An 18,055-nucleotide genomic window follows, 5' to 3' on the forward strand; every position below is an offset into this window, starting at 1 on the left:
GTACACTGGGTGACCTGGTGGGCTTGAGAGGGGATAGCATTTTGGTGGGTCTGGAAACGCTGTTGGAGAAAAGGGATGTCACCAATGGAGGGCAGGTATGGGTACATGCGCGAACCCAGAAGAGACGATTTATATAGCACGAGGATGCCCCAGGAAACACCCTAGAATTTGGAGAAATGGTGGGTGTATTACTGGCTGAAGAGGGGGTGGGGGAGCGACTGGATACTGGGATTATTGTGAATGGCTCCTAGAAGTCCAGTGCGTGGGACTGAGTGTAACGTATATGTTTTCTCTGTGCCACTTTTGTTAAAAAACAATAAAATATTGTTATTAAAAAAACATAGTCACCAATCAAGGTGGCTTTACACAATATTTAAAAATGTTCTGAAACAGACGTCACCCATCTCTCTGGATACCTGCACCCTATTAAAATAGACTTTAGAAAAGCACCTAAATATTAAGTTCATGCTACTTTGCGCCTGCACATCAGAACTCCCCATCATAAACTTGATGTCATTTCAAAGTCGATATCGTATCTTCTTACTGCTGACTGGCATCCTGTGCGAAATGTCTGTGTTTCCTAGAGTGCAGCACATGGTACCAATGATCGGAAAGTCACTAGACCACAGTTATGAGCATATCTGCCAAGCAGCGTAGAAAATCACATTCCATAATAGAGGTTCAAGCCTTTGACGAGTTCAAACCTGAATACGGGTTCATCCCTACAACTTGCAGCCACGTGGTTAATTTGAGACACACCCAAACATGGCCGACTCTCTCCTCCCATATTCTCCCTGCATTGGCCCACAATTGACGTCCGAGGTGCCTTCAAGACAGCTTACCATAATTAAAAAGCCAAGAGTAATATTAATTCTGAAAAGAAGTACAATTCAGCGCTTCCACGTTGTAAACACCAGCATTATTGCACGGCACCTCTTAAATGAGGTAGCCATCTCAGCTGCAGCACTGAATTAAATGTCTTTATTCTTGGTGCATCGGCTAAAATACTCTGAACCCTAACCACATCCTGAACTCCGTCCCTCTTGGGAACAACTATAAATGGCTTGCTGAGTTCATATTAATCTGCATTTGAAGCTACTCGGATCGAAGTATTTTCCCATCATATAAATAAATGCCTCCTTCATTCCATTTTTCTTTTGAATAAAGCTATTGGAACTGGGAGCGTTTCAGGACAGCGGACAACTGTTAGTTCATCTTTCTTCACTCTGTTGAATGTTTGCGACAAAAACATATACAGCAATTGAGAGTTCCCATAATCCCCCACTATAATCCAGACAGATTTGGCTTACATTTCCCAAGCATTTCTATTATCTCGATTTAGCAAATTGCTGTTGTCTTGAAACCCTGACCTTCTATGAATGTTTGTCTGCGACAAGCAGCCTGTTTTCGAGGGCCAGTAACATAGCTATGCTTTGTGGGGCCATGGATGCATATTAAAATGTGTTTTAAAAAAGCAGGGTCTGCAGTGGTAGGGAGGCCTAGTGTATCGTTCTTTGAGTGATGTAGAGCGGCCAGAAAAAATAAGGCGATATGAGATTAACTTCAATAATATCTTTGGAGGGAGGGATGGAGGGACGGCGCTGTCGGATCAGGTATCTAAAAGGAGCTTACCTGCTTTCTATTGGTTTCCACTGATATTATTTACATAGCCAGCTTAACGCTACAAAGAATTACAGAACGTGATCAGTGGTTCTTTTAAATGTAAACAATGTCACGTTTTGCAGAAAGATAAAAGCTTGAAAAGTGTCCAAGATATGCACATCAGCAGGGCGTCTAGCAAAGTAAAAGAGGGGTTTTAATGCTCAAAGGACATTTGACCACTGACAATTAGAACAAAACATAGTCTTCAAAAGCATATCAGCAGTAAGTAGCACTTATGAAGATTGTCTATAACACAATATACGCACATAAAGCACTCGATAGCGAAACCCACCATGATCATGGGCAAAACCTGCAGCCACCCAGAGACTTGCTATATCATTTATTCATTCACTCATCATTGATGATGCTTGTTGTATTTTTTATAAAGCTCAACTACCAGAAAGGTGTCAGTGTTCTGTAGAGAGAACATCTTGAAAGATGGAGAGTCTCTCTTTGTAAAGAATCCGGAAGAAGCAGCAAGGACCAAACATAACCATAAGTGTTGGGCCAGGCCAGGCCCTCCCTGCAGGGTCACTCCCAAACCTTTGGACTTTTCCCTCCACTTTTTGCTGAATTCGTTTTTGCTGGCCTTAGGACTCTGTGCATTTTACCAAGATTTCTAACCCTCCAGGCCTATGAGGAACTAAAGATGCTGCAAGCACCAGCAATGGAGGGTGACCCTGAGGGGGACCTGGATTTGAGTGAGGATGAGGAGCAGGACTACGAGGGGATCCTTGAGCTGCAAGAAGAACTCTCCTGCCCCTTAGAGTGGAGTCAGGATTCCCAAGATGGGGCAGGGAGCATTGTGTATTCCAGGGGCCTGTCACAAGTGGAGTTGGAGGACAGGAGGGAGGAGAGAAAGTTCGAGCTGGAGCTGGCTAAGCTAAAACTGGAGAAGGAGAAGGCTGAGACTGAGAGTACCTTAGCTGGGAATAAACTGCAGTTGGAGCATGAAAAGAGCATGAGGGAGCTGAAGCGTCCGGAGGGGGCGGAGAGGCCGCGCTGGGAGAGGCCAGACGCCCAGCGGGAGAGGCGCCAGTGCCCAGGGAGGCCGGAGAGCAGTTGCACCCAGGCGTTGGGGGACGGTAGGGGGTCCCATCGACACTCCCCTCCTCCGGGATCGGGGGATTGGTCACGTGGTGCCCCCTGGCCGGATCTTGGTGCCTCGATGTCGGGGTTTCGCTGGGGCCGCGGCCGGGGGGAGGCCGGGTCACGTTGGCTGGTGTGGGTAGATGTGTACAATCCAGGGGAGACCCCGAAGGGTGAAGGGGTCCCCGGTCGGCCTGAAAAGGGGGCCAGGACCACGCCACGAGGCCGGGTCCAACAAGCCCGAACTGCCAGGCCAGGTCCTTCCTGGAACAGAAACAAGCATCCTGGGACCGGTTTCATGGTATCACCCCTCATCAGCACCACATCTAGGCATACCCTTCCCACTTAGGTCGACAAAAGCAAAAAGAACAAATGAAGTATTATACAATGCCACTTTTAGAAAGTTGGCATTTTTCTGCCCATAGCTCTTATGTGCTTATAGCCTGACCTTGGTCACATGACTGTGTGTAACTTACAGTTAGACTTTGTCAATAGAGGGATTAGGTGTGCCTGAATGGGCCATCTGGTGTCAGGATGCTCTACCTTCATACAAATGGCTTAAAGACCCTGCATTGCCACTGCAGCCAGATTGGAGGGGGGCAGGAGAGCTAGGAAATTGCATGCACTTCAAAGTCACTGTCTAGAAGCTTCTCCCACCTTCCAGAACCAAGGAACCGGGGTACAATAATGGGACCTCAGACACCAGCTCTTCACTGCACGACTGGACCTGTGGATACTCTGTCAGAAAAAAGAACTGCTGTGCTGCTGGAAAGGACTGCCACTCTGCTGGTTTGTTGCCCTGTTTGTCCTGCTGCTCTGCTACCTTCTGCATGGGGACAACAACTGGATCTTCAACTATCCCAGGACATTAAGAGTGACTCACAAGGACTAGTTTGCTGGCCTCCTGTTCAAAATCACAGGGACACAAAATGCTCCCTCCATCTTGAACCTGCACTTGGACCCAGCCTGAGTGAGTCCTAACCCTCCAGTCCTGGACACTTTTTGTAAGTGGTGCATAAGGTGCCCAGATAGCCAAAATCTGATAGTTAGTTTTGGCTAAAACCTGCTCTGAGAACCAGAAGGAGACTGGGACCAACCTGCTAACCTATCCGCCTGAGGTGTGCATCGCCAGTCGAATTGACTTTGCAGCTTCTTCCGCGATGTTCTTCTCTGCAGCAGCAAATCCGTTTCAGCGGTCTTTTTCCAAAGCGGTAGCCGACCTTGTGGAATTGTCTTCAGCTATAGCCCTCTGCCTCATCCCCCTGGAGATTGCCGTCGTCCATTTCAGAGATTAAGTCCAAACATAGAAATCTTCAATACGGCTTCGACCTAAGACTATCCGGCAATGACACTCCCTCTGTGGACACCTACTGCAGCCTAGCCCCACTGAACTTTACCTTCTCTGAACAGTCCGAAGGTAAGCGATGACCCGGCCCAATCCACTCCATATTTTTCTACTCTGACTCATTTTTACTAAAAAACTTTAACAGCAAATCCATTTCAGTGTCTTTCGCCAAAGGAGTAAAAGACCTTGTGGAACTGTCTTCGGCCATAGTCCTCTGCCTCGGCCTGCTGGAGATTGCCCTCTTCCATTTCAGAGACTAAGGGGCTGGTGGTCTTGTGACTGCCAGACTTGCAGTGGCACAGGAGTGGCAGTCCAACATTTTTCTGATTACGGCATTCCAAGTCGTACCAGCTGTGGGGCGCAGGCTGCGCCAGGCAACAGTCATTCCCTGGCGGTGGCTCAGGAGCACCACAACACACTATGCGTGAGCAGGGACTGGCACAATGCCTCTCAGTATACTTTGAGTTTCTGCAGCGCCAGCCATTTCATGGTGGAGCTCCGCAATAAAAAGGCTGTCGGTGCAGAAACAAAGGGCGTCCTGCAGGACCCCATGTGCCCTGCAATTGGGATACATTCAGGGGAGCACAACAGGTGCCACTCTGTCTGTATCCCCACTAAGGTCCATCATGGACTGGATGTCACCATCCATGCCGTGGTGGAACTTTTTCTGTTCCAAATGCGGTGCCTGTTTTCTGGGCACCGCCATGGAAAGGGCAAAGCATTGCCCCCCTGTTAGACCTGGCACCATTGGCGTTGGTCTCCCTTCCATTTTTCGCTTTTGTCTCCTCTGTGTTTGCCGGTGTTAGATGCTCTGGGCGCTGTGCCACTGCCATTCAGTGTCACAGCGCGAATGCTCCCTATTGTAGATTAACTGTATGAATTGGTATAATCCTAATTGACCCAAGGAACATGATAGGAAAGTCGAATTGAGTATGCCTGAGCTCGAAATATTAAAGTGAATCGTTTAGGGACGATTATTTCTATATTCTGTGTTTAAAACTACCACTTTTGGGAAGTAGGTATTTTCTTGCCTAAGCCTTCCTGTGTGCTCTGCTGTTATGTGTATTGGCTGTCTGGTTTTGGAGGGTCAGGGCAGGCTGAGACCGACCTGGATTAAATAGAGAGATCTGCAGTTGGAGTATGGGGAGGGGTGACCCTTTGATCTGAGCAGGGCTGTGCCTGGCAAGGTGAATGATGGCTCCACCTCCCACTGTGCGTCTGATGGCAGACCCCCTCTACCTCAAAGGCAGGATATAGCCTCGTAAATAAAGTGCTCCAGGATGACACCAAACTGGTTCTTGATGGGTTCAGTGATTTGTGACTTTTTGAGAATAAAGTCTTTTGGGGTATAAAGATCTGCGCTAAAACCCCTGGAACGGCGTGTTACTTCTGGATGTCAAGACAAACCTCTGTCCTTGTAACTGGAGGGAAAGGACTTTGAAACTTTTATCCATCTTGCTGAAGCAACTACCCAAGGGCCTGATTTGAGCTTGCCTCCTGCTGAAGTCTCAGGGACATTGGACTTCACCCATCAGCCGTCCAGATTCCTATTTGAGAGGGATTCTACTCGCAGGTGAGGCCTCTGTTGAGAATTCCAGAGCCTCTGCTTCTACTGCGGGGAACGCGGGATGAAAGTCATCGAATCGCTATTGTGGGCCACCGCAGCTGAGGAGCTGTTGCCGCTGAGAACCCGCATTTGCCTGTGTTACCAAAGTCATCGTGATCGCTATTGCGGGCCGCCGCAGCTGAGGAGCTGTTGCCGCTGAGAGCCCACATTTGCCTGTGTTACCAAAGTCATTGTGATCGCTATTGTGGACCACTGCAGCTGAGGAGCTGTTGCCGCTGAGAGCCCGCATTTGCCTCTGTTACCAAAGTCATTGTGATCGCTATTGTGGGCTGCCGCAGCTGAGGAGCTGTTGCCGCTGAGAGCCCGCATTTGTCTGTGCTACCAAAGTCATTGTGGTCGCTATTGTGGGCTACCGCAGCTGAGGAGCTGTTGCCGCTGAGAGCCCGCATTGGCCGTCCTACGAGAATCATCGCTATCGCTATTGTGGGCCATGCAGCTGATGAGCTATGCCGCCGAATGCCCACATTTGCCGTCCTCCGAGAATCATCGCTATCGCTATTGTGGGCCGCTGCAGCTGAGGAGCTGTGCCTCTGAGTGCCCGCATTTGCCGTCCTACGAGAATCATTGCTATCGCTATTATGGGCCGCTGCAGTTGAGGAGCTGTGCCGCTGAGTGCCCGCACTAGTCACCACTTCGAGGATCTTGTTATCACCTGCGGGTGCCGCTGGGTGCCCGCCTTTAAGCCAAGTCCCAGGATTATCGTGAGTGCACACCGCGGACTGCTACAGCGGGGAGCTGTGGCCGCTGCGAGTCCGCCTGTCATCACCACGGCTTCCTTGCGAGGCTGCGCGCCGTGCCCCTTTAAATCTCAGGTACATTGTGCATCACCGGGTCTTGTGGACCCCGGCCTCGAACTAAGTTCGTTCCACACGCTTTTTGAGTGCCTCTATTGCTTTTGAAGTGAATCTGTAATTATGTGCCTTTTGGTTTCTTGATCGCTTTTGAGCCTTGTGTTAAGCCTATATAAAGATACTTATTTTTCTATAGCTACTTCTGTGGGGTCCCTTTGTAGTGTCTTCACTGCGTTATTGTGTATAGTCGTAAATGCTTCACACACTGCCTTTGAAATAGGCCTGTCTACTCGTGCTACGTTACCACAGGGTTGAGCAGGGGTTATCAAAGGGTGTAGCCCCTTACTCTGACTTAGGAAGAAGGATCACTATTTGGACATTGGCGCCAGGCGCTGTCAACTAGAGATCCCCATTTCTAACATTGCTGGTCAGCGGTGAGGATCAGGACTTGCATTTGTGATCCACATACAATAACTGGTGTATGCTACTAGTAAGTGTAGGCCTAGGCACAACCACATACAGTTTGATTTTGTTCTATTGTTGATTGTAATTGCCAGTTATGTCTACAATGGGCAGGCCAACGTCCAATGCTTCGGAGGATCTCATTGTTGAGGAAGACAGGTTAGAAACCTACACTGCCAAACAGCTAAAGTATTTTTGCAGGCAATTCACAGTCCCTGTTGCGGGTCTCTCTAGGAAGGAGGAGTTTCAGAAGGCCCTTAAGGACTGGTTAGAAGCGAGAGAGTCCGCTAGGAATAAGGGAGAGAATGCTGGAGGGCAGCAGGATGACGAAGTGGATTTAGTGGGAGGTAAAGCACTTTCCAATCCAGGTACTAGTATGTCCTCAAAGGATCTGTCTCGAGAAGAGATGGATGACAGGGAGAGAGATAGGAGGCATAGTTTGGAGATGGCCAAATTGGAAGGTCAGAAGGACCTAGAGAGTAAAAAGTTGGATATTGAGAATAACAGGTTGGCATTTGAACTTGAGAAAATGAAACTTGAGCATCAGAGAGTATTGAGGGAGTTGGAGATCAAGGCTAATAGTTTAGAGATCGCCCCCTCTGGTGACAGCATACCTTTAGTACCTACCGAGAGTAAAGTTTACATACCCAAGGATGTCATCAAGGATTTCCATAGAGTGAGAATATTGGGCAATGGTTTAACGCATATGGGATAGCCATGGTATCCCACCGGGTCCCTGAGAAGGATTGGGGAGCGGGGTTGTGGGGACACTTTGTGAGCGATGGGAGGGATACCCTGTTGGATCTGCCTGAAGAGAGCAGGATGGTGTATGCCCATATGAAAGAGGCCTTGATGAAGCGATATGGTTTGACCCCAGAAATGTACAGGCAGAGATTTAGAACCTGTAAGAAGTTAGAGGGTACCACTTGGGTTGTATATGTGTCTTTTTTTTGCAGAGCAATGGATCACTGGGTAAAGGGTAGCAAAGTGGAAACTTTTGAGCAATTGTATTAGTTGTTTGCATAGGAGCATTTATCTAGTAACTGCTTTCCAGAGCTACGCCAGCACCTTATTGATAGCAAGCTAACTCGCCCTGGGAAGCTTGCTGAGGAGGCGAACCGCTAGGTGAGCACCTGGCTTCGCAAGGTTCCGGAGGGAGACTTCGCCAAAGGTGGGCAGGATCCCCAGCAGAGAAGTGGGGGGGACAGGGGCAAACAGAGGGAGTTCCAGAGAGGGCCTCAAAGTAATTCCCAAGGGAACCAAGGAGTGGTGTCCCAGCCTCCCCCTGAGAAGACGCCAGTGCCCCCGAAAGGTAGGCCTGTTCAGAGGGGGCCTCTTACCTGTTTTAAGTGTGGTCAAGTGGGCCATCGGTATTACGATCCCAGTGTCCCCAGAGGGACTCCAGTGCACCACCCCTTGCGCCCCCTACCAGATTGCTAGTGTAGCCCTGGGAGGGGAGGAGATGGGTGCCCAAGGTGGGTGGGATCCCGTAGAATTGACCCTTGTCTCGCTAGGAGACTTTGAGAAGGTCCCTAACCCTGCACTGCCTGCTAACACTAAGGGGCCGATTCCGATCCAGGTCGGAAAGCACTCCAACCGAGTCGGATCCGGAGCGTTTTCCGACCGAGCCGGACCCCTACAGTCCGACCGAGCGAGTACGATGCGCACGTATGCTGTCGGACTTGGTTTGGTCAGACACCCATAGAAGTCAATGGGAGCCAGTTGTACGACGCGTACATGCGCTCCCATTGACTGAATGGGTACGTCTCAAACAAGTGCCCTGCAGTGGGTACGCGTCGGTGCCATCCGCACCGTACATGCCTGTGTTGGGGAGAACCATAGGTCTCCCCCTGTGTGCTAGTCGTACGGTTGCGGGTGTCAGTGGGCCGACGAGAACCCCAGAAGTCCGACTCCGGGAGCTTTTGCGAGCTGGACACTCCGGCTCGCACATGCTGTCCGACGCGTGCATCGGACTGGCTCAGTTGTAAATCGCATCCATTGCACACCACGGTTAGCTTCCGACCGAGACGTACGGAGCGGTTCGGACCCGGAAACGACTCAGTCGGTGAATCTCACGTAGCTCGCATCGTACTTGCTCGCTCGTACAGCTGTATGAGTCGGCCAGAAAACACACGTACGGCTCGTAGTTTTTCCGGCCGGATCGCGTCCGGTGCCCTTCCGACCCGGATCGGAATCAGCCCCTAAGAAGTACAGGCAGTGGGTGACCATCAATGGCCATAGGGTAGAGGCTCTGAGGCACACAGGAGCTAGTGTAACTGCTGTCAGCTCCCGGTTGGTATTCAAAGAGCAGGTTGTCCCACATACATTCTGCCCAGTAGTGTCAGCAGACAACTCTGAGAGCCAGTGTGAGGTGGCTCAGGTTCCCTTTGAGTGGGGGGTCTCAGGAACTCTTCAAGTAGCTGTGAGGCCAACCATGCCAGTAGACTGTCTGTTGGGCAACGATTTAGAAAACTCCCCGTGGGCTACGGTGGAGAGGAAATCTCACTTGGAAATGTTGGGTCTGCATGAGTGGGCGTGCGCGACCACTCGGTCCATGGCAGCCAGTAAGGATGTTCAGAAGGACCTGGAGCCTGAAAGTATGGCCCAGGCCCCTGCCTTTAAAGAAATGGGGTAGGGGGCGCGGTAAACCGGCCCCCATAGTTCCCACGGTCCGGGAGGGAGCAAACCTTGAGGAGGATGCCCTGGAGCCTACAGGGGAACTAGTAGCAGAACTGGGGGACCTGCCTGAGCTGACCCAATGACAGCAGGAAGGAGGGCCCACCAGGGAGAATTTTGTGAACAGCAGAGAACGTGCCCTTCTCTTGAGGGCCTGCGGTAACAGGCCGCAGCCCAGGCAGCAGGTGATCAGTCAGAGTCACATTTGATCTATTGGGAGAATCACCTTCTTTACAGTGAGCCTAAGGTTGCTGAGCTTGGGTCAGCCCGTATGCTGGTGGTACCCCAGCGCTACAGAACCTTCCTACTGGGGTTGGCTCACGATGTGCCATTGGCCGGACATCTGCGGCAGACCAAGATCTTCGAGAGGTTTGTCACCCACTTTTATTGGCCCCAGATGCGCAGGAGCTCAGATGCATGCTCACAGTAAGACATGTGAAACTTGCCAGGCAAGTGGAAAGAGTGGGGGGAATATCAAGGCCCCACTCCAGCCCTTTCCAGTTGTCAGTACCCCATTCGAGTGAGTGGGCATTGACATTGTAGGGCCTCTGGACCCCAAGACAGCCATGGGCAACAGGTTCATCCTGGTCTTGGTAGACCATGCCACACGGTACCCTAAAGCCATCCCACTCAGGACAGTGACGGCCCCTGTGGTGGGACGTGCACTGATGGGGATTTTCTCCCGTGTGGGATTCCCCAGAGAGGTGGTGTCTGATAGGGGTACTAACTTCATTTCCAAATATGTGAAGTCTCTGTGGGAGGAGTGTGGGGTGACTTACAAGTTTACGACTCCTTACCACCCCCAAGGTAATGGGCTGGTTGAGAGATTCAACCGGATCCTTAAGGGCACGATTATGGGCCTAGAGGAGCCCATGAGGCGTAAGTGGGACGTCCTCTTGCCATGCCTGCTATTTGCTTATCGTGAACTGCTCTATGGTCACCCGGTAAGAGGACCTGGGAGTCTGGTCAAGGAAGGCTGGGAGCAATCTCCCAGGAAACCACCCCAGGATGTGTTTAGTTACATGCTGGCCTTCAGGAACCAGACTCGGTGTTTCAGAAAACTTGCTGAGGCAAATCTGGAAGCCAGCCAGGAAGAGATGAAACACTGGCACGATCAGAATGCCACTCTGATTGAGTTTGAGCCTGGTCAAAAGGTTTGGGTCATGGCCCCAGTGGAGCCCTGTGCGCTCCAAGATAAGTGGACCGGCCCCTTTGAGGTGGTGGAGCGCAAGAGTCCTGTTACCTGCATGGTGAACTTGCGGTCTCACAGGAACCTCTTGCAGGTCCTGCATGTTAACCGCCTGAAACCCCACTTTGAGAGGTCTGAAGTGGGCATGCTTCTGGCCACAGATGCTGGAATGGAAGAGGAGAGAGAGCCTTGTCCTGACCTCCTGCGGGCAGAGGAGCAAGATGAGTCAGTGGAGGGTGTGGTCCTCTCCACCACACTGACCCCTGAGCAGCAGAGCAATTGTCGCCAACTGTTGGGGCAATTCAGTGACCTGTACTCCCTGGTGCCTAGTGTCACTGATTGGTGCGTCCATGACATAGACACTGGGGGCAGCCCTCCTGTGAAGCACAAGGCTTACCGAGTGACTGACCGGGTCAGGGCATGCATTAAGGAGGAGGTCTCCAAAATGTTTGCTTTAGGGGTGATTGAGTCGTCTAGAAGCCCTTGGTCCAGCCCCGTGGTCCTGGTACCAAAAGCTATTGGTCCAGCCCCGTGGTCCTGGTACCAAAAGCTGCAGCGCCTGGTGCCCCCGAGACCTTCGGTTCTGCGTGGACTACCGAGGTCTCAATTCAGTCACGAAGACTGACGCGCACCCCATCCCCCAGAGCTGATGAGCTCATAGATCGGCTAGGGGCTGCACGGTACCTCAGCGCGTTTGATTTGGCGGCTGGGTTTTGGCAGATCGCCTTGACTGATGGGGCAAAGGAGAGGTCAGCATTCTCCACCCCAATAAAAAAAAAAAAAAAAAGCATTCTCCACCCCAGATGGGCACTACCAGTTCCGGGTGATGCCCTTTGGGATGAAGAATGCCCCTGCCACCTTTCAGAGGTTGGTCAACAGGGTGTTGGTTGGGCTGGAAGATTTCAGTGCCGCCTACCTGGATGACATTGCAGTGTTTAGTTCCTCATGAGAGAACCACCTGCGCCACCTCTGGGAAGTGTTGAAGGCCTTGCGAAAGGCAGGCCTCACAATCAAGGCAAGTAAGTGCCAGATTGGGCAGGGTTCTGTGGTGTACTTGGGACACCAGGTGGGGAGCAGCCAGGTGGGGAGCAGCCAGGTGGTACCCCTATAGCCCAAAATTGAAACCATCCTGGCTTGGGAGCCCCAAAGACCGAGACACAGGTGAGAGCCTTTTTAGGACTCACGGGTTATTACAGGAGGTTTGTCAACTGGTATGGCAACATTGTTGCATCCTTGACTGAGCTGACTGCTAAGAAGCAGCCAAAGATTGTGAACTGGACTGACACCTGTCAGGAAGGTTTTGACGCCCTGAAGACTGCCATGTGCACAGCACCTGTCCTGCAGGCACCCAACTTTGCAAAAGAATTTGTTGTCCAGACATACGCTTCTGAGCATGGTGTGGGGGCCGTTGTGTCACAGATCAATGAGGAGGGCCTAGATCAACCTGTAGCCTTCATTAGTAGGAGATTACTTCCACGGGAATAGAGGTGGAGTGCAATTGAACGTGAGGTATTTGCTGTGGTCTGGGCACTGAAGAAGTTGAGACCATACCTGTTTGGGACTCACTTCCGGGTTCAGACTGACCACAGGCCCCTAAGATGGTTGATGCAGATGAGGGGTGAAAATCCAAAGCTGTTGAAGTGGTCTATTTCCCTACAGGGTATGGACTTTACGGTGGAACACCGCCCTGGTACAGAACACGCCAATGCTGTTGGTCTGTCCAGATATTTCCACCTTAGTGATGAGAACTCCCAAGTGGGTGGGTAGTTCTCCCCACATTTCAGCTGGAGGGGACACGTGTTAGACCTGGCACCATTGGCGTGGGTCTCCCTTCCATTTTTTGCTTTTGTCTCATTTGTGTTTGCCGGTGTTAGATGCTCTGGGTGCTGTGCCACTGCCATTCAGTGCCACAGCGCGAATGCTCCCTATTGTAAATTGACTGTATGAATTGGTATAATCCTAATTGACCCAAGGAACATGAAAAGGAAGTCGAATTTAGTATGCCTGAGCTCCAAATATTAAAGTGCATCTTTCAGTGACGAGGATTTCTATATTCTGTGTTTAAAACTACCACTTTTGGGAAGTAGGTATTTTCTTGCCTAAGCCTTCCCGTGTGCTCTGCTGTTATGTGTATTGGCTGTTTGGTTTTGAAGGGACAGGGCAGGCTGAGACCGACCTGTATTAAATAGAGTGATCTGCAGTTGGAGTATGGGAAAGGGTTATCCTTTGATCTGAGCAGGGCTGTGCCTGGCCAGGTGAATGATGGCTCCCCCTCCCACCGTGCATCTGACCCCCTCTCCCTGAAAGGCAGGATGTAGCCTCGTAAATAAAGTGCTCCAGGACGACACCAAACTGGTTCTGGATGGGTTCAGTGATTTGTGACTTTTTTAGAACGAAGACTTTTGGGGTATAAAGATCTGTGCTAAAACCCCTACACGGTGTGTTACTTATGGATGTCAAGATGAACCTTTGTCCGTGTAACGAGAGGGAAAGGACTTTGAAACTTTTATCCATCTTGCTGAAGCAACTACCCAAGGGCCTGATTTGAGCTTGCCTCCTGCTGAAGTCTCAGGGACATTAGACTTCACCCATCAGCCGTCCGGATTCCTATTTGAGAGGGATTCTACTCGCAGGTGAGGCCTCTGTTGAGAATTCCAGAGCCTCTGGTTCTACTGCGGGGAACGCGGGCTGTAAGTCATCGCATCGCTATTGTGGGCCGCCGCAGCTGAGGAGCTATTGCCACTGAGAGCCCACATTTGCCTGTGTTACCAAAGTCATTGTGATTGCTATTGTGGGCCGCTGCGGCTGAGGAGCTGTTGCCGCTGAGAGCCCGCATTTGCCTGTGTTACCAAAGTCATTGGGATCGCTATTGTGGGCCTCCGCAGCTGAGGAGCTGTTGCAGCTGAGAGCCCGCATTTGCCTGTGTTACCAAAGTCATCGTGATCACTATTGTGGGCCGCTGCAGCTGAGGAGCTGTTGCCGCTGAGAGCCCGCATTTGACTGTGTTACCAAAGTCACTGTGATCGCTATTGTGGGCCGCCGCAGCTGAGGAGCTGTTGCTGCTGAGAGCCCGCATTTGCCTGTGTCACCAAAGTCATCGTGATCACTATTGTGGGCCGCCGCAGCTGAGGAGCTGTTGCCGCTGAGAGCCCGCCTTGGCCGTCTTACGAGAATCATCGCTATCGCTATTGTGGGCCGCTGCAGCTGAGGAGCTGTGCCACTGAGTGCCCGCATTTGCCATCCTACGAGAATCATCGCTATCGCGTGCCACTGCAGCTGAGGAGCTGTGCCGTTGAGTGCCTGCATTTGCCGTCCTACGAGAATCATCGCTATCGCTATTGTGGGCCGCTGCAGCTGAGGAGCTGTGCCGCTGAGTACCCGCACTAGTCACCACTTCGAGGATCTTGTTATCACCTGCGTGTGCCGCTGGGTGCCCGCCTTTAAGCCCCTTCCCAGGATTTTCGTGAATACATGCCACGGACCGCTACTGCGGGGAGCTGTGGCCGCTGCGAGTCCACCTGTCATCACCGCAGCTTCCTTGCGAGGCTGCGTGCCGTGCCCCTTTAAATCTCAGGTACATTGTGCATCACAAGGTCGCCTGGACCCCGGCCTCGAACTAAGTTCGTTCCACAAGCTGTTTGAGTGCCTCTATTGCTTTTGAAGTGAAACTGTAATTATGTGCATTGTGGTTTCTTGATCGCTTTTGAGCCTTGTGTTAAGCCTATATAAAGATACTTATTTTTCAATAGCTACTTGTGTGGTGTCCCTTTGTAGTGTCTTCACTGCGTTATTGTGTATGGTCGTAAATGCTTCACACACTGCCTCTGAGATAGGCTTGTCTTCTCGTGCTACGTTACCACAGGGTTGAACAGGGGTTATCAAAGGGTGTAGCCCCTTACTTTGACTTAGGAAGAAGGATCCCTATTTGGACATCGGCGCCAGCCCCTGCCAACCAGAGATCCCCATTTCTAACACCACCGTATTATGAGTTGAACTTGTGTAACATGAGGTCAACTAATAATACGGCCGGCGGTCCATGCGCGGGATCGGCGCAGAGGAGCCGGCGTTGCTCTGGCACCGCTGCGCCAAACACATAATTAGGCCCTAAGTCCGAACATAGAAATCTTCATCGCAGCTTCAAGTGAAGGCTATCCAGCAGTGATGCTCCCTCTTTGGACATCTCCTGCGGGCTTGCCCCACTGAACTATACCTTCTCTGAACATTTTTCTAAATAATGTTTCTGAGCCTGAAGGTAAGCGCTGACTGGGCCCAATCCACTCCTTTTATCCGAACCATGCTCCAATGAAGTCAGCTATATTTTTCAACTCTGACTTGGTCTCGTGTGACTAGATATCCGCAGTTGGCGCTTTGATCTTTTAGGCGCTTGGATTTACAAAAAACCTTAAAAATTCATAACTCCGGATCTAATGATTGGATTTTTATTGTTTTGGCGCCAAATAATATATAACTAGTTACTCTGTTTTTCTAAATTGGTTTGGGATTTTTTTTGTGCTGTATTTTCACTTTATTACTGTTTGTATGCTGCATAAATACTCTACACATTACTTCTACGTCAAGCCTGACTGCTTTTGTGCCAAGCTACCCAGGGTTTAGCTGAGGTTAATTTAGTGACTTTTTGTGGTTCAACCTGCAAGGGATTGTTGTTGTTACTTGACCAGGCCTTACAACCAAGTCAACCAACAATCCAATTTCTAACAATAAGGGAGGAAGAAAACTCTGTGTTTTAGCAAGAAATCATATTGGGGTGACAGCAATTGATGGATGGAGCCCGCTGTGGTAGCATAGACGTGGTAGTATGGTAAGGGATGGAAAAGGTTGGAACAAAAAGAATAAAGGGGTACTGTAAGATAGGGAGAACGTGGGAAGCATAAGAGGGGGCTGTGGCGGAAAATGGATAGGAAATCAAGTTGCAGAGTTGCTAGGAGTAAAAGAATGGGCACAGGACCAGAGAAAAAGAGATGGGGCAGAAATACTTGAGGGAAGTAAGAAAAGAGTTAATTTTACATAAGTAGCTTATATTGATTCTTTTTTTCAAAACTGAGTGAGGTCCTCGTAGCAGCTTAGTACCTCATGCAACAAGTTCTGCAGGAGAAGGGCTGCTCTGGATAATTATGTTTTTTTGCTATATGATATCGGATTTGTCTCAACTCTGAGGGTGTGTTTGTCTTGAGGTTTTCTTGCCAGAGGATGTTTTTAGGAAAAACCAAAGGTAATCGGTTTGTTGTAGACAAAGGGCTTTAAAGATGATGTTGTCATCTTGAATTTGATTCGTACTTCTTGGGCGGAAGAGGGCTTGCAATATAGATTTCTCAGATCAGGACAGATGTGTTATTTTTTGCCTGGCACAAGCCTGTCTTCAGAGTGCAGAACCAATTTGAGGGGCTCAAGTTTACTTTTGTCACTTCAATTTGGGTGCCATTCCCATAGTTAAAGCTAGATATTACAAGCATGTATGGAAGTTTGATAATTGAAGAAGATTTTTCACAACCTTTTTTAAAGTTATTTTACCAAGAGCAGACAGAAGCGCTTCATAATCTAGTGATCATACCATTTTAATTGTGCATGTCACCAGCTTTAAGGTTGTTCAATATTGTAGCATATAATATACATTTTGAAGGTTTATAAGCTAAGTGAAGTTGTCATTTTAGTAGGCTAAAGATATAGTTGACCAACATGGTCGTCGCCCCCATATCCTAAGCATCTATTGTATATACACTGAGAGTACAGCATCTACTTATATCTAACTTAGGGGTCTATTAGGATGGGGGGTGGACTCCTGTCTGCCCACCACCCTAGTGGTGCAGGGACCGGCCACCAGTGGTGCGGCGGTCCTGCACCGTCAATTAGGATGCCACCGTGGCTGTGGCATCCCGCATTCACAGCATTGTGGTGGGCGGTGCTCACAGCACCACCTGGCACAATGTTGTGAAGGGACGTGGTGCATTGGCATGCGCAACGTGACAGGCACCGTGTGGTGCCTGCCACCTTGTCCATGCCAATGCTGGGGGGTACCATAGGTACCCCCAAGTGCAGCCCCCCACTCCCCCAACCCCCCAGGGGCCCACAATAGGCCCCCTTGGCATTTACCGCATGCCTTTTCCATGGCGGAGTTTCCGCCATGGAAAGGCATGAGAAATGCCTCATAATAAAATGGGTGGTGGTGTCTTGCAGACACCGCCACCATATTGAGTCCCTTTTCCGCCCGTTCGATATTTCGACCGGCGGAAAAGCGGTGGACGCTCTTCCCGTCTGCCGCGGTGCCCCCCGCCATACTAATATGGTGGGGGGAGAACCAGGCACATATGGCGGGCAGATCTCCACCGCCTGGCCGGCGGGGAGAACCGCCGACCCGGCGGTGGAGATCCGCCCGCCATCCTAATGGACCCCTAAGTAAGGGTAAGTAAGGGTATTCCATTGCTATTACAGGGAAGGTTTCACATCAGTTGCAACAAGCAACCAAGAAGGGGGAGCAAACACAATCTCAAGCCTGTCTTTTCACATAGGTTTGGTACGGGGTTCCATTTTCTCTTCAGTTGTTTTAGTCGGTCCTGTGCAGTCACTGTCAGTTTTTCCAATGCATATATATGCCAGACTTTAGTTCACCACACCATAATATTTGGAGGTCAGGAGCCCTCCATGTTTCAACTATCCCTATTTTGGCTGCTAGTAATAAATGTATAATTAATTTGCAAGTCATGGAGTATAAAGGTCTTTGCCATCAGCATCGCCAATTAGAAATATAAGTCAGTCTCTTGGCAACTGTAAATTTATAATTTCTTTGATAAGGGATAGGTCTGCAACCTAAAAGCCTCCTTTGCATATCAACCTTCACCACATATGAATATATGAGTCCACCTGGTTGCACCCTCTCCAGCAAGTATGAGTACTACCAAACATTGCATTCAATCTCACTGGTGTAAGATACTATCTTAACATTACTTTGTATGTGTTTTCTTTTTACTGTGTGCAGATGGAGGCCTTCATTGTTCCCTGCCATATAAATACCCTTGGAGTTCTCAGAAAGTTCTGTCTGAAGTTTTTCCTACCATTCACAATTAGATGTCCTTCATGATTAGATCCATCTTAATATTACCTCTATTTGCTCCAAATCCAACTATCTCCTATCCTGCTCCTTATAGTAGTTTTATCTATCTATACACATCTGTTGTACCCAGGTGAAATTCACAAGCATG

Source organism: Triturus cristatus, chromosome 3_1 (genome assembly GCF_964204655.1).
Source record: "Triturus cristatus chromosome 3_1, aTriCri1.1, whole genome shotgun sequence".
Lineage (NCBI taxonomy): Eukaryota > Metazoa > Chordata > Amphibia > Caudata > Salamandridae > Triturus > Triturus cristatus.